Source organism: Bufo gargarizans, unplaced genomic scaffold, assembly GCF_014858855.1.
Source record: "Bufo gargarizans isolate SCDJY-AF-19 unplaced genomic scaffold, ASM1485885v1 original_scaffold_1642_pilon, whole genome shotgun sequence".
NCBI classification, from domain to species: Eukaryota; Metazoa; Chordata; class Amphibia; order Anura; family Bufonidae; genus Bufo; species Bufo gargarizans.
This window is the reverse complement of record NW_025334451.1, coordinates 27224-35805: the sequence shown is the minus strand read 5'-3', so window position 1 is coordinate 35805 and position 8582 is coordinate 27224.

Below are 8582 nucleotides of genomic sequence, written 5' to 3'. Positions count from 1 at the left end.
CCCTGAACATAAGCATATTTTTATCTTAAAGGGGTGAAACCTGGTGACAGAATCCCTTTAAGTGAAAATAGAGAGTTGTGTCCTTAAATATTGAAGATATCAAAGAAAGTCGAGTTAGAAAGAGATCTATTACTGGAGCAAGATTTGTTACTAAGACCTTTTCCACAGACTTCGGTCCATTGGGGTGTCACTTCAGGAGGTACTGTGTCTCTCTCCTCCCCGCCATGCTCTACTGCCTGTTCTGAGGGTGTGAAAGTCCATGGAGCTGGCCCAGCGTGTAAGGCTGTATTGTGCTCTTCACTGTTGCATTCAGAGCACTTGATGTTTACGGTACAGTCTTTTGCAAGCTGAGATGTTGATGCACAACCCCTGTAACAAATGTGGTTCTCCTTGAGGAAAGTTTTGCGATCCCTGAGAAGTTTTTCTCTAAATCCTCTGCATTTCAGCAATGAGTGCGGTTTCTTATGTAGAGGACATTCTCTGCATGGGTCTTTTGTTGAGATCTTCTCAGTCTGAGGGGTCTTTGAAAGACACACTGGTTTTGTGCACTGCAACAGGTGTACCTTTCATGTCACGGAGTAAGACAGGCCTACCTGGTTTGGGGTAAGTGGTGTCAAACATTGAGAAGTCAAAGCTGGGATCATTCCTAGTCTTTGCTTGCTGGTGCACGAAGTCCAAAAAATTTAAGAATGGAGGAAATGGGATGTTGTGCTGTTGCTTGTACCTGGAACCTTGAGCAATCCACTTTTCTTGCAGGTTATAACGTAGTTTTTGTAGTATTGGGTTTACACCATGTGCAGTATCTAAGAATGCCAGACCTTGTAAATCTCCTTCAGCTTTGGTAACTTGGAGCTCTGTCAGCAGGTCACTCAGTTTCTCAGTTTCTGAAACCCTTTCTTCTGGATCTTGGGAAAATCCTCAATTCTTTTGAAGAGTGCATTCTCTATCACTTCTGGTGAGCCGTAACAATCCTCAAGTCTGTCCCATTTCATGTTTAACCCAGTGCTTGGGTAGTTAATATTAATGGCTCTAATCGCTTTGCATGCTCTGCCGATTCATTCCCTAGCCACTTGACAAGAAGATCAATTTCCTCACATGCAGGCAGATCTAGGTCTCTTATTGTATTTCTGAATGATGATCGCCATGACCTATAGCTTTCAGGTCTGTTATCAAATTTGGAGAGCCCCTTGGTTATTAACTCACGTCGGGCAAGGAATTTTAGAAACCCTGACATACCTGGATCTTTGTTTGGTGGATTGTTGCTGTAGTAGTCACCATATACTTGTTCTTTCCTTAAGGATTTGACTATACTGCGATAATTTGTAGGCCTGAATGCAGGTTGCGTTGGGGGTTGTTTAGCAGGGGTTGACGCTGGTTTTGAACTTGAATTTAGGCTGTCATCCGACTCATGCATGCTGCATGACCTAATCTGAAGTGCGTTGCAAGTTATCATCATGATCAGGTTCAGATCCAACTATGCTGCTAGGTCTATCACTTGCAGAGTTTGCTGCTTCTTCTAAAAACTCTGCCTCTGCTACAACAGCTGCAACTTTCTTTTTCCACAGTTAGTTTTTACAGAGCTGCTAGTTGTTGAGCTAGGGCTGTTTGCATGTTTGCTTCCATGCATGCTTTCTCCATTTTCATACGAGTCTTTTCCACCTTTAACTGTCTTTCTTGCTTTTTTGGTGGCTTCATCTTTTGCGCAGGCAATGGCGACCATGGAGATACTCACTGATCTCTTTGAACTTCTGGAGCTAGCCGAGATGTGAGACCTTGTCTCGTACAGTTTGGATTCTCTTGACGACATAATGACACTGCAAACAGGTTTGTACACTTGCAAATGACGTGGATGACGATGCTGCACCTCGCAGGGTTCAGTACCATGCCGTCAAGCCTGTTAGAGGTTGTTGACTCGCAGGGTTTAAGGAATCACAGTTTCTAGTATCTAGCTTGTAAGAAGCCGTTGTTTTTCTGCGGCCAGGGAGTCACAGTTTCTTGTATCTAACTCATAAGCAGCGCTGTTTTACTGTTATGGCCTCCTTATGTGTGAAGGTACATAGCTTGAGAGACAGCTAAACCTTATCCCGGCCGGCAATGAATTGATAATGAAGTAACGTCCAACTTTATCTTTATCGCAAGGATGTAAATGCACGGTAAAACTGGGGAACAGAAAAAAACTATGCGCTTACTAAGGGGGTCTAGTTGAGAGGAGAGAATCAGATCAAATTTCAAACGGCGTTGATGCAGAAGAAGGACTCCGTGTTGAGATGTTACCATAAAGGTAATCTTTTATTCAAAAAGGTCTACGCGTTTCAGGGGCGGACTGCCCCCTTCATCAGGACAATAAAACTTTTTCATCTGAAAAAGTTTTATTGTCCTGATGAAGGGGGCAGTCCGCCCCTGAAACGCGTAGACCTTTTTGAATAAAAGATTACCTTTATGGTAACATCTCAACACGGAGTCCTTCTTCTGCATCAACGCCGTTTGAAATTTGGTCTGATTCTCTCCTCTCAACTATACCTGCGTTATCTCTTTCGACCGTGAGCGACGGAAAACGGGCATAGACCAAGGCAGCAGACGCAGATCCATCCCCCGTAAACTGGACGGGAATATTTTCCAGTAAGGCTAAACATAGGTGTTGTGACTCGTCACAACCACGCATGGTAAGCACAATCAGTGTATTTCTGTACTATTGTCTGTAAGGTTCTACACACGAGGCGCTGCCTCCTTTGGTTTTTCTTTTCTATACTAAGGGGGTCTGACATATAGTAATGCATATAATACACTTCTGTGCATAGCAATGTACATACAAACACAGATGCATATCTAAAACAGGACATGTTTCCTATCTGTATAACAAGCATGATCCCTAGCTGCTAACTGTAAGCAGAGGAAAAGGATATGCAAATACATATAAAAACAGGCTGTAATGTGGCTATGTGACATACCAGCGATGCTACCGTGAGCTTAGATGTAGAGGATGACTCAAGAAACTTGCGAGCCATGTGCTATCCTCATGCAGTGATGACTGTGAATGAAGAAAATGGCTGCTATGTGCAGGGATGATGATGTAACTAAAATATGGAACCTGAAGTAGACCAAACTTGTAATGTGAATATCTGCAATTGTATGTAAAACGGCCACTAGATGGAGTTGTTACACAATCAACAGAGAATGATATAGAAAACATATTAACTATGTATGAAAGCTATGCATAAATTAACAATAAACTTGCTGAAGGCACCATACGTATTGTCATCATCTGACAAGCTTACAAAAGGGTTTTGCCTATTTATAGCACAACCCCCCAAGGGGTGCCTCCATTCTATACTAAGTCACCTATAGTATTATCTAGGACATACTAACCTATTCTGCACTTTTTGTGTTCGAAACAGCTTGGACACGCCTACAATTATTTATACTCATCCAAAATTGCATGTTTGTGGTATGATTGGCTGAAATCAGATGAGCATTTGCCAATTTGTTCAAGAAAACGCTGGTCATGTTGTTGCTGGAATTGTCCATACAAACTATGTCACACACACGACTGATCGGCTGCAATTTGTCTAATCATTGTCATGTGTATGGTATGTGTTTGTGGTTTCTTTATATGCTGTATTTGTTCTAAACAAATCAGTGGGGGGGGGGGGGGGGTTGCCCTGATTGGCTCAAAAGCTGAAAGAGAGCCCCATCAGCCAATCAGTAGGCAGGGAGATCCCTATGTTGACCAAGAAGAAGCACCATACTGTGTTCAGCTTCTGACCTGAAAGGAGTTTGTCTGGCAGTGTATGATTATAGATGCTAGCCATTAATGTAGTGTGATAGGAACACTATAGGAAGAGGTAGAGAGATATCCATGTTATTAAACAGAGGCAGTGTACGACAATAATAGTATTTTTATACCCATGTTATTGAATGCATAGTTACAAGACATTTTACTACATTATTGTGTACATGTTAGTGGACACATTATTGCCTTAGACAATGTGTTTCAAAGACATTTTAGTGCAAAAATGTAATAGTTGAAGCAGTGATATTAACCACCTCCCATCCGCCCATAGACTAAAAAAGTCCGGGAGGTGGTTCTCTATTTCTGAATGGACGTTCCTGAACATCCATTCATAAACCGCAGCGGCACGCTAATCGTGCAACTGCTGATCGGGTTGCCCGCTGTCAGTGACAGCAGGGAAACCCTTAGAGATGGCAGGGACAGTGTCCATGTGTCCCTGCCTTCTAGATCGCTGTTCCGGCCCGGCAGTCATGTGATCGCTGGGACCGGAGAGTGCAGGAGCTCTGTGAGGTCTTTCAGAGACCTCGATCAGCCCTGCTCTGAGGCTATACAGCGCTGTATTGCACTGTACAGCCTCTCTGGGGGGGGGGGGGGGTTGCATTTCTATTGTAACTGGGGCTACTATGTCAGCCCCAGTTACAGGAGAAATCAATAGTAAAAAAATAAAAAATAAATTAAAGTGAAGTAAATGTCCCCCAGAGGTCTTGTATGACCCCGCAAAAAATGAGCCCCTACATAAGAAAATCCAAATACGGAACCATTGTTTGTGTACTGCGCTTATTTGTTTTTAAAAAAATAAATAAAAAATTAATTAAATTACATTTGTATTCATTAAAAAATGTTAAGTTCTATTGGAGGATAGTTCTTTTTTCTTTTACTTTTTAACTGTAATGTAGTAAGACATATTTGTATGTCAGTACATTTGCCTGTTTATTGTGCAAGACTAATAAAAAGCTAACAACTATATTGATTCCTCAGATCCCAAGCTATGTAACAGAAGCTGACAGTTTCCACTGACCGACGGATGAGTATTAAGTATTAGGACTCATGCATATGATAATATTTTTCTTCCGTTTCCATTCCGTTCAACCCAGGATGTTTTTTTTTTAGTTTTGTTTGACTTGTATGCTTGATATATATATATATATATATATATATATATATATATATATTATGTTTTTAGTACGATTATAGTGACTGAACAATTAAATATACAGTTTCTGAAACTGGTGTGTGTGCTTACTAAAAGGTCTGAAGGTATATAAAAGAAAGATCTCACATGCAGGAAATACCAAAGTCCTCGACTCTGTTGTATAGCTGTTCATCACTGCTTTAAAAGCTGTTTGTTTGATTGTTGTTACTTCATTATCGGCTGAGTCAAACTGGTCTCCCTGTATGAGGAAAAACAGGACCACAGCCCACATAATGAAGCACTGCAGTAGTCGATAAAATCCACATGCTTTAATGATAATCACAGAGGAATGGTATAAAATTACCTATCCATTTTTTACAACTAATTCCAACCCGTCAAATTTCAGGCCAGATGGAGAGCAATTCTGATATTTCGTGGAATGTGAAGACACGTTGTGTTTTTCAAAACCTACATACATGCTCCTGAATCTGGGTTTTCAATTTCCAAAGTGTTCTACCTAGATACTGGAGGTCAAAAAGCCACTCCAGCATGTAAACATGTAATTAGTTACAAAAAAGGAGAATGTAAAAATCACTTGGTCCAGAAGATGCAATATGTCTAAGGTGTACAGAACACCCAAAGCTAGTGTAAACCAAAGCCAACATATTTGTGAAACACAGACCTCATCAACATTGTATAAAGTTGGCACAGTAGTTTTCTCTTGACAACACCTTCATGCAACTTTACATTTTGTAGATTTTTTAATATTTTCAAAAATTGCCCAAAAATTCTAATTTGCAACTAAAGTGCTTATGCTAAAAAATACACTCTGCAATAAACTCAACATGTGAGAAATTCATACATAACAAAGACATTAGGTTGCATAAAAAATTTGTGGAAAATTGAAAGATTTGCAAAATCCTATTCTAAGCAAGCATTTGATTTACACCTAAAGCCCCAGAAAGCTATGTATTTACTAAGTAAACTGCATATGTATAAAGTGTTTATGATTGTCTTCCATTGACACTTCATCACTCCCATTTAGCAAAATGTATTTTTCATCCAAGTGAGAACACAAACATCCTGGATCCACAGAAAAACAGCTTAGCATTTGACGTCAGTAGCCATCTCCAGTTATTGGTCTCTTTCCCTAGCACGTAAGTAGAGGCAGGGTTTATGCCCTATAAGTAGTCCAGCTAGGACGCAGGAACAGTGCCAGCTCTGGACATTCAGCTCAAGCCTTGAGCTGAAGAAAACATGGGGACCTCCAGGGGCCTTTGGGCATCAATATGTGCCCTTCTCATAATAAATACCTGTCTTCAGGCACAAGGTAAGTTAATTTTCAAATACAGCTGATATGCAATGATTGAAATATATTTCTTGCATTGTTAGCAATACGTAATTTTTAGGAATTTCTCCTATCTATAGTAGAGTACACCATATATTTTTCTTTGATTGACGTGATATATTCATGAATCAGTTACCAATGAGTATCTTTGGCTAGCCATTGTGCACATATACATTTACTCTAACATAATGTATACTGATGGGAAATGGCATGAAGTGATTGCTACCAAGCTTTTTTTTCTTCTACTCTGTTGCCAGCATGGTGGCATTGAGTTGAGCTGTGATAGACACTTCCTAACCACTTCTTGCTTTTTGTAAAGAAGTTTGTAAGGCCTATGGTCTCTAGTAACCAATCCATTGTGAAATTATATCTTAGCTTTTCTTATAAGCCAGGCAATATGAGCTCTGATAGATATGGGCATGGTGGATCAGTTATTCGGCCTGTTCCCTACTGGGGTTCCGGGCTTCGACTCCAACCAAGGGCAACAGGTGTTCAAAGTTTGATTGTTCTCCTTGCTTTTGTGTGGGATCCCTTCAGGTAATCCATTTTCCCGCAACATGCTAAAAAAAACTATACAGATTAGTTAATTTGGGATTTATATTGTAAGCCCCAGTGAGGACGAGGACTGATGTGAGTGATCAAAACCTTCGTACAATGATGCTAAATACTTAAATGCTATATGCACTATAAATAAATGGAATAAATAATGTAATAATAAATATCAAGTTAATAAAGATGCAGTGGAATTATAAATGTAATTAAGAGGATTGTCAAAGAGTGGGAAGTAGTTTGGGCTGAACACTGTGTATGTTAAAAAAATGATTTTTTTTTTTCCCAGGGCTAGTCCCAAACTCTGGTGTGCTCAGCTCGCCAAGAAGTGTGATATCCCACCAATATGCATGTCACCTCTGCAGGTCAACCAATGCCCTTAGCAGTGATACATCAGGAATGGCAAGTGACTGCTAAGGCCATCGATTGGCTTCAGTGACATCACACTTCTGGTCCAGCAGTAACTGGATGCAACAGAGACAGGCGCTTAGCACTGTACCTAGAACAGTTTGATCCTTTTATTTTTATTTTTTTAACTCTGCACCTGACATGATGGAAATAGCACTCCACTCTCAGATCCTTCAATACACACACTTCTTTATAAAGTTAAAAACATCAGGAAACCAAGCCAAAAATCAATTGGGAAATTATTACCTTACAGCTATACCACCCACATATCATTAAATAATGCCAAAATATCTAACTGTAAGCAGGACTGGTGATATACAGTGTACAGAAGTAATCAAGGGTTACAAACCAGTATAATTGTTTATAAGGGATTAACCCCCACCTCAGACCAATGCATGTCTCACACCATAGCTCCCTTTTATTTCCACCTCAGAAGCCAATGCACTTTTTGCCCATGGAAGAAGCCATGGGTTGAAACGCATATAAAGGACTGAAGTGTAGGTGAAGCCTTTATCTGTAATTATGCCCAATACTGGTTGGTAACCCTTTTTTGTATTCGGTGCATTTATATTGCTTGTACAATTAGATATTTTGACATTATTGAATAATATGTGGGTGGTTTATAACATACAGCCTTAGAGGGTGAGGTTTTCCAAGACTTTCATACTGATGACCTATCCACAGGACCCCTGCAGATCAGCTGTTTGAGAAGGCACGTGGCCTATTAGCAGCTCAGCCCCATTCAAGTAATACCAAGCACAGCCACTATACAATGTACAGTACTGTTTTTTGTGAGCTGAAAGAAGGCAATGGCGCTACTGCAAGAGCCTATGAAACAGCTGATCAGTGGGGGTCTCGGGGGTTCAGAGGACAGGTCATCAATAGGGAACCGAACCTAAGTTCTGAAAATGTTTTTTTTACAGTATTAATGAATTTATGAAGTTATTACACTAAGTCTCGTGAGACTTCGCGAAGCAATAATCGGCTCATCAGAGCAAATGCATTCTAATACTAAACGGAGCTCCTGCTCCGTACAGTATTAGAATGAAGTTTTATGTGAATCGACTTCGGGTGTTTCATCCAAAGTCAATTTGTTTATTCCTAGTAATCAGTATAAAAGTCTTAGAAAACCCCTTTAAAATTTGATTTTATACGAATAGCATATTTATTTTAATATTACTTTAGAGATGGATACAGTGTGACAAATTGAATTTTATGAAGCAGCTGATAATTAGGATGTTTCGGCAGTAATGGCTGACCATGACATTTTTGCATTGTCAATATAGTATAAAACAACTGTATAGGAAAAAAAATCTTATTTACTAGTGCCAAAATTGTTAAATATTTAATTTATT